The sequence below is a fragment of the Taeniopygia guttata genome, chromosome Z (assembly GCF_048771995.1).
Source record: "Taeniopygia guttata chromosome Z, bTaeGut7.mat, whole genome shotgun sequence".
Classification (NCBI taxonomy): Eukaryota; Metazoa; Chordata; class Aves; order Passeriformes; family Estrildidae; genus Taeniopygia; species Taeniopygia guttata.
The window spans coordinates 53238849-53254572 of record NC_133063.1 but is presented as its reverse complement, the minus strand read 5'-3'; positions in this window follow the sequence as shown (position 1 = coordinate 53254572).

Here is a 15724-nt window from a genome sequence, read left to right as displayed (position 1 = left end):
TTTGACACAGTTGGTGACATTGTAAACTGCAACATTAGAGGGTAGTTGCCTCTAAGTCTAGACAAAGTTCAGCCAAATTTTAGAGAGTGATCAGGGCTATGTAAGTAGTAGCTTTCTGCATTGCACAAATTCAATTACTTTTTTTTTTGTTTTGTTTGTTTTTTTGTTAGTTCAATCTTTAAACTTTAAATTTTTGTGGGGTTTTAATATTAATTTGGCAAAAATGAAAAAATATTTACTTTATTTTCCCTCATTCTACTTGTCAGATCAAAATGAAAACCAGAAGTCATTAATTTTGAAAATCTTGAAACAAAATGGATAAGAAATATCTCTCTTCCTTGTTCTTGCTTCTATGGGTTTTCTTTTGCAAAGAATTTTCCTTCAAATTTGTGAAAAGTCCACTGAATCAGGAATTAATATTTATTTGAGATGACTGAAGATCACTTTGCAAATATGAAGTAGCATATGCAATACTAGATGAATAAGCTACACTCAACCCTGTTCACTGCTGAAAGCAGACACTGCTGCTGTGAGATCCTGCTGCCCCAGAAAGATGTGACTGAAATCTCTGCAACCCATGAGTCTCCCACCTGGAGACTGCATTCTTGCTTCCCACTTTATGGGGTGCACCTGCCTTGTTTCAGTTACCTGAGATACTAAAAACAGCTCAGTCACTATGACTTATAATCACAAAGAGCTGATGCCTGAAGCTGACAGCAAGCCGGTAACCTGGAACATGAGTGTGTTTTAGGAATGTCATTTAACTGCATGAAATGGGCCCAAGTTTGAGCAGATAAGCCTGCTAGAGACAAGTCCAGGAAAAACACAGCATTTATAATGCATCATGAGTGTTTGTATATATGCAACCTAATGATGCCCCAATTTATATTCCAAAATAACTTCTTTTGCTTGCTCCATTAATTGTTCTAATAATCTAAAGTAAATGGTCGAGAATTAAAGGAAGACATTTATGGTCTCCTGTTTATAGTGGACCCTGTAAATTCAGCATTATCTCCATATTTTTCTAAAATGTTTATGTACAAACGATTTTCACTCCAGTAACTTCATCATGCATGAATAAAAATATATGCTTAGTTATCAAAAGATAATTAGGTGAGACATGTATGTTTTGTCATAATTAATATTCTGTCAATAGGCTAGATAAGAAAGCTCCAAGGGTTAATGCTTTGCTGCTCTGTATCTAACATTGCCAGTGAATTTCTCTAGCTCACTCCATTAATCCAGTCAGCACAATGGATCAGGTTAGAGATGTGTCTCAATAAATCACTCTCAAGTGCTGGGGGTAGGAGTACCTAATTAATCAGCACTGTCATTATGTTTGACTTGTAGCTGCCTTACTGTGTATGGGATGAGGATTCAGTGTATTTAACCTACACACACTCTTAAACAGATCTCCAGTAGTGATGTAAATTTTAACCCTTGTATGGAAAAAAACAACCCATGATTCTATAAATGGTAGATGAAATGTTTCTTACTAATAAACTATTCTACAGGTAATTTATTCTCTTCCCCGCATGCCCATACCCTCTTTCTCTCCCTAGGGGCCACTAACATCCTGCAGCATTTTATCTCTTTTAACACCAAATTTCTGAAGTTAAATGCAAGATTAGAGTTCAACACAATCCCCAGCTGTACCTGATAGCTTTCCCCCTCCCACTCCCCCATCCATCTCCTCTCCCCTTATTCCCACTGTCCCTTGCTTTTAGGCCATTTGTCCCCAGAGGAAGACTCACAGTCCACCCTCACTGCCCTTATGTACAAGAGGCCTGTTGCCCACTTGCACCAGTAGCCACATCTCTCTCTCTCTATCCCCTCTTACTGCTTAGCTTTTTTATTCCACAGCCATGCCTGGAAGCTAAACACAACCTTCCTGGCTCTCTCTCCTCCAGGTTTAGATGGCACCTTACTACCAAAGAGAGATTTTTTACTCTGCTTTTTCAAGTTTTGAACTGCAGTTTCATAATACCTTTCCAGATGGAAATTTTTATATGTTCCCTATCAAAATAATTGCTCTGTCTCCTTCCTTTCTGAATATGTTGATCTTGTCACTTGCCTTTTTTTGTCAGCAGTCAATAAACATACACTTATTTTGGTTTTGTATTGCTTTAAGGTCAGGGTGGTAGCGTCTTCATTTCCTGAAGTAGAAAGAGGTCTCTGGAGGAATCAGTTCTGCCTGTCCAGAAGAAACATTAGCAATGGCATGGTGCAGAGATCAGAGTAAAGTCCATGTGATTTCTGCTCTACACTGGCATATGAGGCACAGTATGAAGAGTATAGGGCAATGAAAGGAAGACAGCGGAGAAAATGCTGCTTCTCCTGGTAGTAGGGCTGGCCCCTGGCAGCCTGCAGGAAGAGGATGCTGTGAATTAAATTAGCCTGTGGTAATAAGGAAACAGAGAAGATGGTCCCCAAAGTAGAAATATCAGGCTAAGGCATAAAGAAATGCAATACGCAAACACAGACTTATGTCAGTGTCTCCAACTTCATCTATACATGCACTGAAAAAGTCACAGAATTTACCTCAGCTTGCAACATAGATTTCTTGGTTTATTTAATTCTGATGTAAGGAGACAATTCTTGTGGACTTCAGAAGGAATCCATGTGTGCAAACCAGACTAAATTTTTATCAATTTTCTGGATTATAAAGAAAATGACATCTACATTCAAAACACCTACCCTAACAATAGTATTTTTAAAGGGATTTATTTTGTATATGTGACTACATTATCACCTACTTCTGATGTGATGATGAACTGTATTGACTACACCTTATACTAACTCAGTAGTTAATATCTTGTCATTGTTGAGATAGAAACACTTATGTGACATAAAATATGAAGCATTCTGAAAATACAGACCTTATTTTTTTTATACTAGATACAGCAAAATTATACTATGTGACATTAAAATTTGTCTGTCTCAGTTTCCCTCTCCTTTGAGAAAAGATGTGTAATTATTTCACTTTAAAGTGATTTTGAACAATTATTCATTAATGTCTGTGGATATTTCCTGCCAAAGTCTGATCATTGAAGAGAAACCTAAGAGGGAACCCCTGTTCTGAGCTAGCTGTATGGTGAACACTAAATGGTAAAATGTGCTGTATGGTGGGGATAATTCTGACACTACACTCAGGGCCTCCTGCCCATACCAGAGCTGCCCAAAGCTTGTGCTTCATGAAAACTCTGTTTCTTCAATGAACACTGGTATCATATGCAAGCTTGTGTTCAGATTGCACAATTGCTTTAGTTTTTGCATTTCCAAAGTTTTGAGTGCTGGACTTCTACAGTCATGATAATCTATAGCGTAAGTGGAAAGTGACAAACACAAAGTAATATTGGCATGTTATTCATCACTTATTTATAACATGTTTCATGCCACATCAGCTGCAACAACCTTCCTACAACACTGCAAAAAATGCATCAGCCAGATGCAGGATGCCCTCCAGAGCCCTGTGTGCAGACCCAGCCTCCATCTCTGCCCTCTCTTCCCCAGGCTCTGGCAGCAGGGTGCAGGCGTGGGGTACCACCACAGATTGCACAGGCATAGGGCAAACCCCAGGAGCAAGAGCAGGGCCTGAGCTTCTGGAGGAGCTCCGTGCAGCTGTTTAGGCTACTGACACTGATGATATTGATGACAATTAGTGGAGTGAGATTAGAAGGGAGATAAGGAGAAGATTAATTTGTTACACTATCCAGCATCTGTATGTTGCCCCAGGCAATGTCAGCAGGCTGCTGTTTTCAGAGGAGCTGCCATTACTATGGACCGGCTTTAGCCTTCCCATAGGGGGAAACCACTTCAGTAACTTTTTACTGAAGTAGGGCTTGGAAAAATATTTTTTTTTTGCTTTTTCTGCAGGTAGATCAGTAAGTCAGTTTTTAGAGTTTCACTTTTGTACAATAGTCCATTTCATGTAAGTCAGTGTTAACTGTGGTAAATTCAAAGCATCAATTAAAACAAAGAAGCTAACAAATATGCTTAATTCCTAGCATACTTCAACCACAAAGATGATAAACAATTAAAAAGAAGCTTATCTGTTTCCCCACAGTAAGTGTGTCCCCACTTTCATAACACAACTATTGGTTTTATTTTGGGGTTTTTTTCAGTGAGTAGTTGTATCACTTTCTTAACATGTTATAGAGGTATCTTTTTACCTCTTAGTCTGGAAAAAGTTTCATTCCCTTATATTTCAGCTTAATATCATCACGAGCTGAACCCCAGGGCCCTTTCCATGGCACTGCTGTCCAGCCTCTCATTGCCCAGTCTGTCTGTACACCCAGGGCTGCCCCATCCCAGGTGCAGAATTCAGCAATTTCCCTTGTTGAATTTAATATGGTTGGTGGTTGGCCATCAGTCTAGTTTATTGAGGTCTCTCTGCAGGGATTCTCTGCTCTTGAGGGATTTGAAAGCTCCTCCCAATTCAGTGTCTAATCACACCAGGAAAAGGCAATATCTGAGCTAAATACCCACTGATTTTCAGTCCTGAAAAAGTGGCACCCAAAAAAGGAAAGCTGTCAGGCAATAGGAAATGGAGTCAATATTCTTAGTTCCATGTTAGATAAAATTAATATTTTTTGTATATATTTTCTAAATTTTATTTTTGCTTTAAAATAATTATAGAGAAGTGAATTTGTTCTAGGAGTATTTACCTAATTAATATATTTTGGTGTATATTATTGTTACATGATATAATCCTTGAGAAAACTATTTAAATGGGTGTTTGTCACCTTGGTGTCTTCTGCCATCAGTTAAATGATCCAAAGTCAAACAACTCATAACTCAGTTAATGCTCTATAAAATCTGTTAAAATGTTTCACATTATTTTACACCAAATAAAACCAAAATCAAACTTTTTTTGACATGATTTCTATTCAAACAAAGAGAACTTTCATAATGTCATGAAGAAGACATTAGGATGACAGGTTGCCCATTAATTCACAAAAATACACATTAGGTCATTGACTGACCTGAAAGCTGTTACACTGGGAAAAAGAAACAAGATGCTTCTCAGTTACCAAATTCAAGGGTCTTGATTCCATCTACTAATTTAGTGTAAGGAGGTTCATTCCATCTGCATATCAAATCTGGTTTTAGAGCCAAATAAGGTTAACCTAGAAGATACAACAGAATTCACTTTAGTTCCAAAATAAAATGTTATCATAATATAAATACAAAGTCTAATTACCAGGAAGATGCATGAATAACTTTTTCACTTGTGAAAGCTCATATTAAGATGGAAGTGAGGGTATAAAAGTTTTACATTTTTATATGCAATACAAAGAAAAGATGTCAAAGTCTCTTGGAAGCTCATATTCAGTTCAGCTGCAACAGCTGGGCAACAAGAAATAAATTTTATTCCTTCCTTTCCTTCCTTTCCTTCCTTCCTTCCTTCCTTTCCTTCCTTCCTTCCTTCCTTCCTTCCTTCCTTCCTTCCTTCCTTCCTTCCTTCCTTCCTTCCTTCCTTCCTTCCTTCCTTCCTTCCTTCCTTCCTTCCTTCCTTCCTTCCTTCCTTCCTTCCTTCCTTCCTTCCTTCCTTCCTTCCTTCCTTCCTTCCTTCCTTCCTTCCTTCCTTCCTTCCTTCCTTCCTTCCTTCCTTCCTTCCTTCCTTCCTTCCTTCCTTCCTTCCTTCCTTCCTTCCTTCCTTCCTTCCTTCCTTCCTTCCTTCCTTCCTTCCCTTTCTCTTTCTCTTTCTCTTTCTCTTTCTCTTTCTCTTTCTCTTTCTCTTTCTCTTTCTCTTTCTCTTTCTCTTTCTCTTTCTCTTTCTCTTTCTCTTTCTCTTTCTCTTTCTCTTTCTCTTTCTCTTTCTCTTTCTCTTTCTCTTTCTCTTTCTCTTTCTCTTTCTCTTTCTCTTTCTCTTTCTCTTTCTCTTTCTCTTTCTCTTTCTCTTTCTCTTTCTCTTCTTTCTTCTTTCCATCCTAACACAAAGAATTTGATTGTTGACATCACATAACCAATGTGCTGGAGTCCTAAATACACATAGGAAACTCAGGACCATATTCTAACAAAAACCCAGTTTAGACCAATGAAAAATTGCAGCTCAGTAATAAGAAAAAAGTGAATGTGCCTTTCATTCCAGCTTTATTTTTTATACTCTTTACAGCTGTTCCACTTATAAACAAGAACTTCAGTACATAAACAGAGACCAAACATAATAGAATGAAAAATTAGTTCCCTCAGAACTGATGATGTTTATTTTTCTTATTCATTTTTATTAGTGTTGAATATTGCATGTTTAATCTATACTGAAAGAACTATGTAAAGTGGCTGGCCTCAACCATTTATCTGGAAAAAAATTGTTCACCATATAGAGCCCTAGGAAAACCTTAATTTGCTAATAATTCTCAGGGAAAGGGGGAGTAACAGAAGAGAAGCAAGTCCAGCTTTAACTTACTGAATTGCAGCTGGAACAAAACTCTTTCATATTAAAGCAGCTAATTGCAGGGAAAACAGTCTATTTCAATCTTTAAAATTTGATGTCTTCATTTTCCAAATATTTATCTGTACTGCCCATGAGAGGCTTTATGAAGGAAAGTGTTCTAAAAGCTGGAGGAGACATTTAGGCTGAACAGTAGTTTACTTATAATTTACAGACCTGTAGTACTTAATATATAATGCAATAATCTATGCTGTGCCATTTGTCATTTGGACTAGGCCACAGATTATAGCTTAGGGCAGTGCATCTGTGCACAGATCAGGCAGGAAATGGCCTAAAATCTTGAACAGCTGAGCATGATGTCTCAGTGTAGTTGCAAAATTCAACCTCTGCTCCAGAGGTCACTGCATGCTTCAGTCATGACAGCCCAAATTGTTAAGCATGTGACTAATATGCATACAGAACACAGGCTGCCTAGTGTCTGCTGCAAGTTTGATGGCTGGTTAGCGGCTAGTCTTAATTTTATGTGACAATCCATGTAGGAAGTGCTGGGTGGGTGACTAAATGGAGCATATTGATGTCCCACTGGGTGTAGCCCCTGTTGTTTTGACAAATTCTCCTTAGCATTTATCAATCAGGCCTACAATGGGGAGTGTGCTGAATATCTAATTCAGACATGCTAGTCAGGACTAATAGAGCAAGATAGCATGTTATTCAATTTGTACTTGTTAGTGATGTCCCACTGTCACTGGGCAATTTACCTTCACACTTCACAAATGAAAAGAGAAATTTGCTGGGCTTCAAACACTTACATGAGTTACAAGCAAAATTTTAATTAGCATGTCATTACAGCAATAATTTATTGCTTCTTTCTAGTGTCCTAGCACCCAGATTGCACTTTTCCTTTTTTTTTTTTCCTGTAAAGCAAGATGTGCTTTAAAATTTATGGTGCAGATACTTGAAACAAAAATAAAAACTAACCCTGTAGCAACTGAAAAACTGCATGGTAAGTAACATATCAAAAAGCATTATTTATTGAAGTCTAAAAGAGATTTATACATTTATCACTTAAAGGAACATTTTGAGTTCTCTCCTTACCAAGTACTAAGGGATCCTGTACATAAACAATGTCATTTAAAACTTTTATTTTAATTAATTTTATAACTACTCAAAAGAGGAATTTTCATCTATTTCCAAATGAAGTATCAAGAAAGTTTCGGAAAGACTAGAAAGGACGTGTCATGTAGAAAATAGTAAAGCAAACACACATTTTTATTACACCTACATAAACATTAGTAGTGAATTTTCAGTAAACACCTATGCCAACAACTAAAGAAAGTCTCATTTTGGTAAATAGAGGTGAACTAATTCTTTAGTTGAAGTCAATGAAAAGAACATATTAGTCTCTAGAAGTGTTTGGGAAGTTCAGAGCATCTTATATTGCCACTGAAATTGAAAAGGGCCTGCTCTGCACTTTGAAGAGCTGGTTCCTGTGGCCTTTGATGGTATTGTATTCATTTGTTTATATTGGTTCACATATTTATTTTTTAAATTGCAATCCACAGTTGATAAAACACAAAGATACTCGGTGCTTTAAGAGAATTAGAGAACAAAATGCAAGCAAGCTCATGAAGCAGAGGGGAGCTCAGGGACACTTTAAATTCCTCAGACAAAAACCAGTGTGAATTAATCAGGGTGGATGCCATACCCAACACTGCAGCATGCAAGGCAGCTTTTCAAATGCCAGCTTGTCTCTGTGGCACGTTGCTCAGAAACACAGCCATGCTCTCATGAGCTATCTTGTAGCAGCTTCCCTAATAAACTGATGAATAAGCAATTTAAATAAAATGTGAGCAAACAGATAACCTTGGGAGTTTTGTAGAGATGGCTGCATATGATAAGACACACTTCCAAATTCTCAGGGAAGCAAAATTAATTTGGTTCCAGGATATCAGTGATACCAGATATTAAAGGCAAATTTCTTCTTTTTATTTTATACAAACATACTATGGAAGTTAATATGAAAACAGAGTACTGATTAAAAAACGGCTTGGAAAATCAGGCCTACTGCTTGATATGTAGGAGGATATTAGAGGAAAGTTAATGAATTGAGGAGTTTAAATACACCAGGAAAAGTAAATTTCTGCTGCTAGAGGTTATGGTATTTCATTGCTTTCAACACTCTGAAAGAAAAAAGTGTAATTTTACAAAGAGCTCATAACATGTTAGGGAAACTTTTGCCTTGAGTTATTTTCATCAGTGACAATTCTCTCTCCCCTTGGCAGGTCCTTTCAGAGTAACAATATATTTTGGTGTCAGTTTTGGTCTCATTTGAATTGGTTCAAAGACAAAATCACCCAACGGAGTCTGGCTTAAATTCACATGGAAACAGAGGAATTTGACTTTCAGATGTTACTCATGGATCAAAATCCCATGGATCCAGGACAAGCAGTACATTGCAGATGGCAGAGGTACCAAGCCATTGGTCATGGCTGCTTGAGCACAAGGTGACTCCTACAAGCACCACTTGGAGTCCTGTATCAGCAAGGAAATGCCAGGAAAGACTTTGCAAAACAGAGAAAAGCCTGACTATTTTACTCCTGTGCCCTAGTCTGATCCTACACCGCCTGGGAGGGGAGCAGAGGCAGGCAGACTGTGGAGTGTTGTATGAATATCATTAATATGGGGAAATCTAAGGCCATGAGAAATCATCAGAAAACTTTAACCATGACCACAGCAAAAACTGAGGTGGCTACAAATTTTTGCTATTTTGATAGCTCTTCCCTTGCTGGCAAGGATTTTTTCCTATTTCTTGGCATATCAAGATGCTTCAGAGTGTTTAACTACTTTAAGCATTCCTATCTCTTGGCATATCTAGATGCTTCAGAATTGCTTAACTACTACTACTTCAAGCAATTTATGTGCAGATGTAGTAAAAATTACAGGTTTTCTCAGGTTTTCTTGGACAATTTTTCCTTTTTTTTTTTTTTAAGTCTACTTACTGTATAACTCACAAAAAAAAAAAAAAGAAAAAAAAGAAAAAAAAGAGAAAACTGTCAATATGCTTATAACCTTATTTTCTATTGTCTTTCCTCTATCTGCCTTCATTCCCACTCCCAGTGTGTCTATGTCTGTTGACCACAAAGTAAGTGCTCTGGTTCTCTGTTCTTGACATTTTTCCCAAAGATTTACGTCTCTAGAAGGCTCACAGGCACAACCCTTGCCAAGATTATATTTATAATTATTAGGTAGTAGTTTATATCTTTACAAGTTGGCATTTTTTCTGTACTATTCTGTTGTTTTTTCTTTTAAATTTTTTTTATAGCAGAACAGCAAGCCCTAATCCAAGCATTTAACTATATAATTATTCTTAAACATGTTCTCTTTTTCCTAAATATGCATTTATTTCAAGTGACATCCTCCTTACTTTGAAATATTTACACAATTCCAATATATTTTGTTGCTTTTCATTCAAATCTGCATACAGCTAGCTGTAAGCAAAATTTTCCCTGATAGTACTGAGGGGAGGTAGATTTTCTCTACCTAAGCTACTAGGGTTCTGAAAATCCTTTCCAATTGTAATAGATAGGTGGAGATCTCAACTGAAGGGGGATACTTTCTTTTCTTCTGAAAGAAATCTTTTCACTGAAAGGAGTACTAAGTACTCTGTTTAAGGGAGAGTACACAGTCAAGAGCTTAAATATGCAAAATGCAGTACTTTGGATACTAGTGTTGTGCACTAGATGAGATAATATTTAAAGACTAATCACATAACAAATGAAACCAGTGACTTATCTTGTGATTCAGCACTGTTAAGTGATAATTTTCTAGCATCTGAAAATATTTCTTGGTACTGTTTAATTTACTGAAATTGCTATCCTCTTCCTACACTAGGTACCTGATACTATTCTTAACAGTGCTTGAAATCTAGAAGAAAAGAGACTCAAAACAATTTGCGTTTTCATCTAAGTTAAGAGCAAATGTTCTGATACAGGATAAGATGTCACACAAGAAAAGCCATGGGCTACAAGAGGGAAAGATTGTAATTCTACTGAAAATGTTATTCATGAAGGTAAAGCCAGTCATTACAGATCCCTTTTTTCTGATGGATTATATATTACATAAATAGCATCCATCTTCAGTGTTTCTTAAGAAACTTGGTCTAATTCCTTTAATATTGTTCTGCTACAGCAATGTGAATGGTCATTTAGTAGTTTTATAAGAAATTTATTTAGTTTGTTAAATAAACTAAATCGATATCCAAAAAATTGGGAACCTTGCACTATTCTTAAGCCCCATTTTATCCATTATATAATTTGAAGACTGTAGATTTTTCCTCATCATTATTAGACATACTTGCACATTAGATTTTCCTCTGAATTAACTACAATCCAAAACAATGGTTTTTTATACATGTTTTTCCTACATGTATACTTTTAATAGAAAAACCTTAATTTAAAATGAAAGACATTATTATGAAATCAAATACTAAAATTCATTGTGTTCTAACAGAATGTATAACATCAATTGGAAGTACAGCAATATGGTGTTTTTTAATCTTCACAAAAATATTCACAATTTGGCTATCATTTCACTAATTTTTACATGTTCTCCATGATCCTCTTTGTTTCCCTAGGGTTTTGATTGAGTTTAACTACTAATTGCGCTAAAAATGTAGATAGATTCACCAAGACCAGGATCTGTCTAACCAAGAAGAACTAACACTGAATTGAATTCAAGGCACTAGGTAATGTAAAAAAAAAAAAAAAAAAAAAAACCAAACAAAAAAACAAACAACAAAAAACCAGAAAAAACCCCACCAAATAAAAAAAATCAAATCTGGAAAGTAACTATTGACTTACTCTTTCTTGGTTTTCCCACATTGGGTAATGTTTTTACCTCTACCCAGATGAACAAATTTGCACTTTAGCTTCAGGTTAAATCTAACTCTGTAAAAAATTCCTGTCTTTGTGACTTCTCAGTTTCTCTTCATGGCACCTTAATGTCTCAATATTTCCCTTTGTAATATATTTTCTTTATACTGGGTTTACATCTTCAAACCTAGACATTTCTGCTGTCTAAAAAAAATTGAAAATAAAAAAGAAAATAAGCTAGAGAAATTGAGATATTGTGACAATTCCTAAACTGGCAAGTCTATTCACTGAAAATAAAACCAATTTTCTCCAGATTAAACTAAGGCTATATCCCCTAGTCTAGATAGATGAACCCAGACAAAACATTTCTGCAAGGAGCCATGTGGAAACAAGTTAACAGCAACTTTTCTCTTTACTTCCTATATAATATCATCTTTAGAACATCCATTTAATGTATCTTCTTTTTAAATGTGCAAACTTATTTTTAAATGTGCAAACATTCATATGAGTAGCAGTCAGAGTCACTCCATATTAATAGGGACTGTTGCTGTGATGACTTCAAAATGCCCAGGGTAGTGACAGTTTTATTGTATTTCATCAGGGAATTGTGGGTGCCGTCAGGGTTGCCCTGCTCAGTATCCTCCTGCAGTTGCTTTTTCTTGCGTGCAACCCTTCTACCTCTTTTTCCTCTTCTTTCTTTTATCCTAACTACCTGCCTGCTAAGAGAGGGCTTATAGATACTGCAGCTGCTGCAGCCAATTTCCTCAGGAGAAGAGCAAGTGAGCATCAGGCAACAGCAGCAGTAAGAACCTCCAATAAGAAAATGCCAGCAAATATGTACAGTAATATTTGCACAGAATGCCTTTCCAAAGTCTTGTCTCACAGACTTCCTGTGAAAAGGAAGATTATTTATTATAAAAATAATTTTATTATATATATACATATATATATATAATTTCCCAATCGCTTCACACTTTAATCGACTTTTAAACAGAAGGCATGTCTTTTTGTGTGTGTCTCATTGTCAGTTAAAATTGATTCTGAGTAAATATAGAGGATATCAGAAAAAGCTTCTATAGATATTAGAAGTGGAGGAAAGGCTATGGAAATGCTACCCACTCTGGAAGGAAACCAGATATCTGGTGACTCTACAAACTTACAGAGAAAAAGCTGAGGTTCTCAACAGCTTCTGTACCCCAGCCATGTCACACAAGTTGAGAAAGGCAAAAGCAGAGGTTAGGAGAATGAAGACCCCAAGCTCATTGTAGGAGACGATCAGGGCCAAGATGGTCTAATGAACTTGAATGTTCACAAATCCATGGGAACTGCTAAGGTTCATGTGTGGGTCATGAGGGAGCTGGTAAATGAGGCTGGTAAGCCATTCCTGATAATTTTTTAAAAATCATGACAGTCAGGTGAAGACCTTAGTTACTGGAAAAAGGGAAATATAGCCCCCATTTTTTAAAAGGGGGATGCAGAAGACCAGAGGAACTGGTCAGTCTCTCCTCTGTGCCAGCAAAGATCATGGAGCAGATTCTCCTGAAACTATGCCAAGGCACATGGAAAACACAGAGATGATTGGTGAAAGCCAACATGGCTTTACTAAGGGCAAACCATACGTGGCAAATTTGGTGATCTCCTATGACAGGGCTACAGCCTTCATGAATTCATGAACGAATTTTCATTTCATTACTTTGTGAGGCTGAGACATAATCACCACTACCTTATAAGAAAAGGAAGGGATGGGATGATGGAGGAAAAGGGATTAACATCCTATTTCAGCTGTACATCTTCTCTAAAGAAAGGAGAGAAAGTTCTTTGTCAATACCAAGAGGGTAAGACACCGTTTAGAAGCCACCTTCAGAGATTTTATTTAGGTATTACTTCACTAGCTGCAAAAGATAGAATTGGGGGTTCTGCTTGGAACCAAATTTTCTTAGTCAATAGTTCTGGACTCTTGTTTTTTCACTTCATTATTTTATTACTCTTTTCCCAGTAAGTTTTCCTATGATGTGTGAAAAAGGGGCTTTCTAGCACCCTATGATGCCAGGGCAGCATATCTCAGGTTGCACATGATTTCATAGTACCACAGCTTGGAAATTCCAGATGCCACATTATGTAGCGATTTTCACCGACACTGTGCTTTAAAAAGGCACTCCCAGGCAAATCAATGATCATAGGAAACTAAGCTGAAACAATCATAATGTGAAAAAGAAGGAAGTGAATGTCAGGGTAGATGTAGAATTGAGAGATTACACTGGAATAATTTGAGTTTTAAAGTGGACTGAGTTACGCTCTAGACTAGATAAGATTCATGTATAAGTTTTATTTGAAATAAATCAGCTGGCACATCCTTACATCTAAGTAAATAAGCACAAGTAAAATTACTGTGAATGTTTAGGGATTGGGAATATGGTAGAAGCTTTTTGCATTAGTCCATTATTCCTATCTATCTGAGACTTTTGACAAGGTATATTGTAATTGTTGGCAATTTGTTAGAAAGTAAGCATTTGTGAGATTTAGCAGTTCACTGTGATAAAGAATATCACATTTTTATGTGAAAAAATATACTCATATACATGAACTGTCTGGTTCAGAGGTATTGCTGCAAATTATATGCATAAATGCCTGTAATAACCTAATCAGTCGCCCATAATTTGAGAAGTGATATAGTTGAATGGAAGCAAGGTGGAAAGTTATCAGCATAGTCCTTATTTTTCACTGACTTCCTTGAAGACCTGGATTAAAGCCACAAGTATTGATATTTGAATAACGTTAAATTGCTTTCTGTACTGCTTGATTACCCAACTTATATTATTTAAGAATTTATAAAGTAAATGTGCACATTTTCTTTGTGGAGAAGCTGAAATCAGAATCTGAAAGTTTCATGACAGTCCTTTGAAGAGGAAGGACCAACTTCATTCTAATGCTGAGACCCATGTGATCCTTCACATATGTAAAATTAGATTTTAAATATTTTGCGGTAGTCATTTCCCACTAATCATCTCTTCATTCCTTGTGAAAAATTAAATATTCCAGTTCTTCCTTCAGGAGCTTTTTCCATAATAAAGGTTATATTATTTGACAAGGAGCTAGAAATACTATTATGTGGTCTATGTCTGTGGTATTCGCATGCTACTAAGAGATCCCAAGTGAAGCTGAATGGGTGGTATTCTCCAGGCTATTTATCCTTCTTCCTAACTCAGTTAAGCTTTTCAGCAATCTTCTCAGTCTTCCTCAAATCTTTAAGAATAAAGAGAGAAAATGCCCAAAACAACAATCCATTTGTGGAAAATGTTGGTCAGAAAATGTATCAGATTCAAGATATAAATTGTTCACAGTCATGACAAGCTCTGTTAATGACTGGTGGGAAGATATTATGAAGGTCTTTCATGGTCAGGTTGTTTCAATGCTGAGGCTGATCCATCAGCAACTGATACCTATTTGCCATGCAGACTAGTAAGTAACTTGGCACTACTGCCCTTTCTCTGACTTTTGTTCTGTGGAAAAAGGAGAGGGAGGAGATATCAATGAATATTTATCCCAGTCTAACAAAGATATGTCTATCTTACTGTGGTGGAATCCATACACACACTTGAGCAGAGATAGGATTTTATAACTGTGATTTCATACCATCCATGTTCGAAATAAAAGGCACTATAAATAGGTAAAATATATATTTCACCATAGCACATTATACTTTTATTGATTTCAGCTTCCAGAAAAAAATAATTTAGTCTTTATAAATCAAATTTTAAATAACCATCAATCTCCCTTTTGCCTGTACCACACTTCTTGGAACTGTATTATCAGTGTGATTTCAGTTTGCATTTGTCATCTCTGTATAGAGAAAGCTTGGTCCTTTACAGCTTCTTCCATGAACGACAAATTTTTATGTATTTGAATCTATTTTAAATGTCATTAAGACATGGTTGGTGGCTTGTGCAAAAGTCAGGATTGATACTTTCTTAAATGTTTGTTCAGAATTGTGGAACAGTGAGTAAAAGCAAAGGAGACGATAACATCACATTGAACTTCAGAACCATCTCACTTAGGTAAATCAAAATTAAAAGGCATCTTTTTATCTCGTTTTCATAATTCATACAAATTTACTAAATCATAGCAACAACTTGCTGTATAATTTTAAAAATACTTTTTTTTTTTTTTTAATTTGCAGTTCGTTCACAGATTGAGCATGAATTCAGGGCCTATACAGCACCATAAGCAAGGCTGAACTACCAAGCTTACTCCTATTGGGAAGACATTTGATGTACAATTTCTTTAAAACAAAAACAAAGACAGCAACAAAAAACACTTATAAAGAAAGGACAGCAACATCTGGGCCTTCATGGCTTGTAATTTTAAAACTATTAAATACATTTACTTTCTTTTTCTCTTTACTCATCTCTCTATTTGTTTCTTGTTTAAAATATGTCAGGGCTGTCTGTGTGACCTTCTT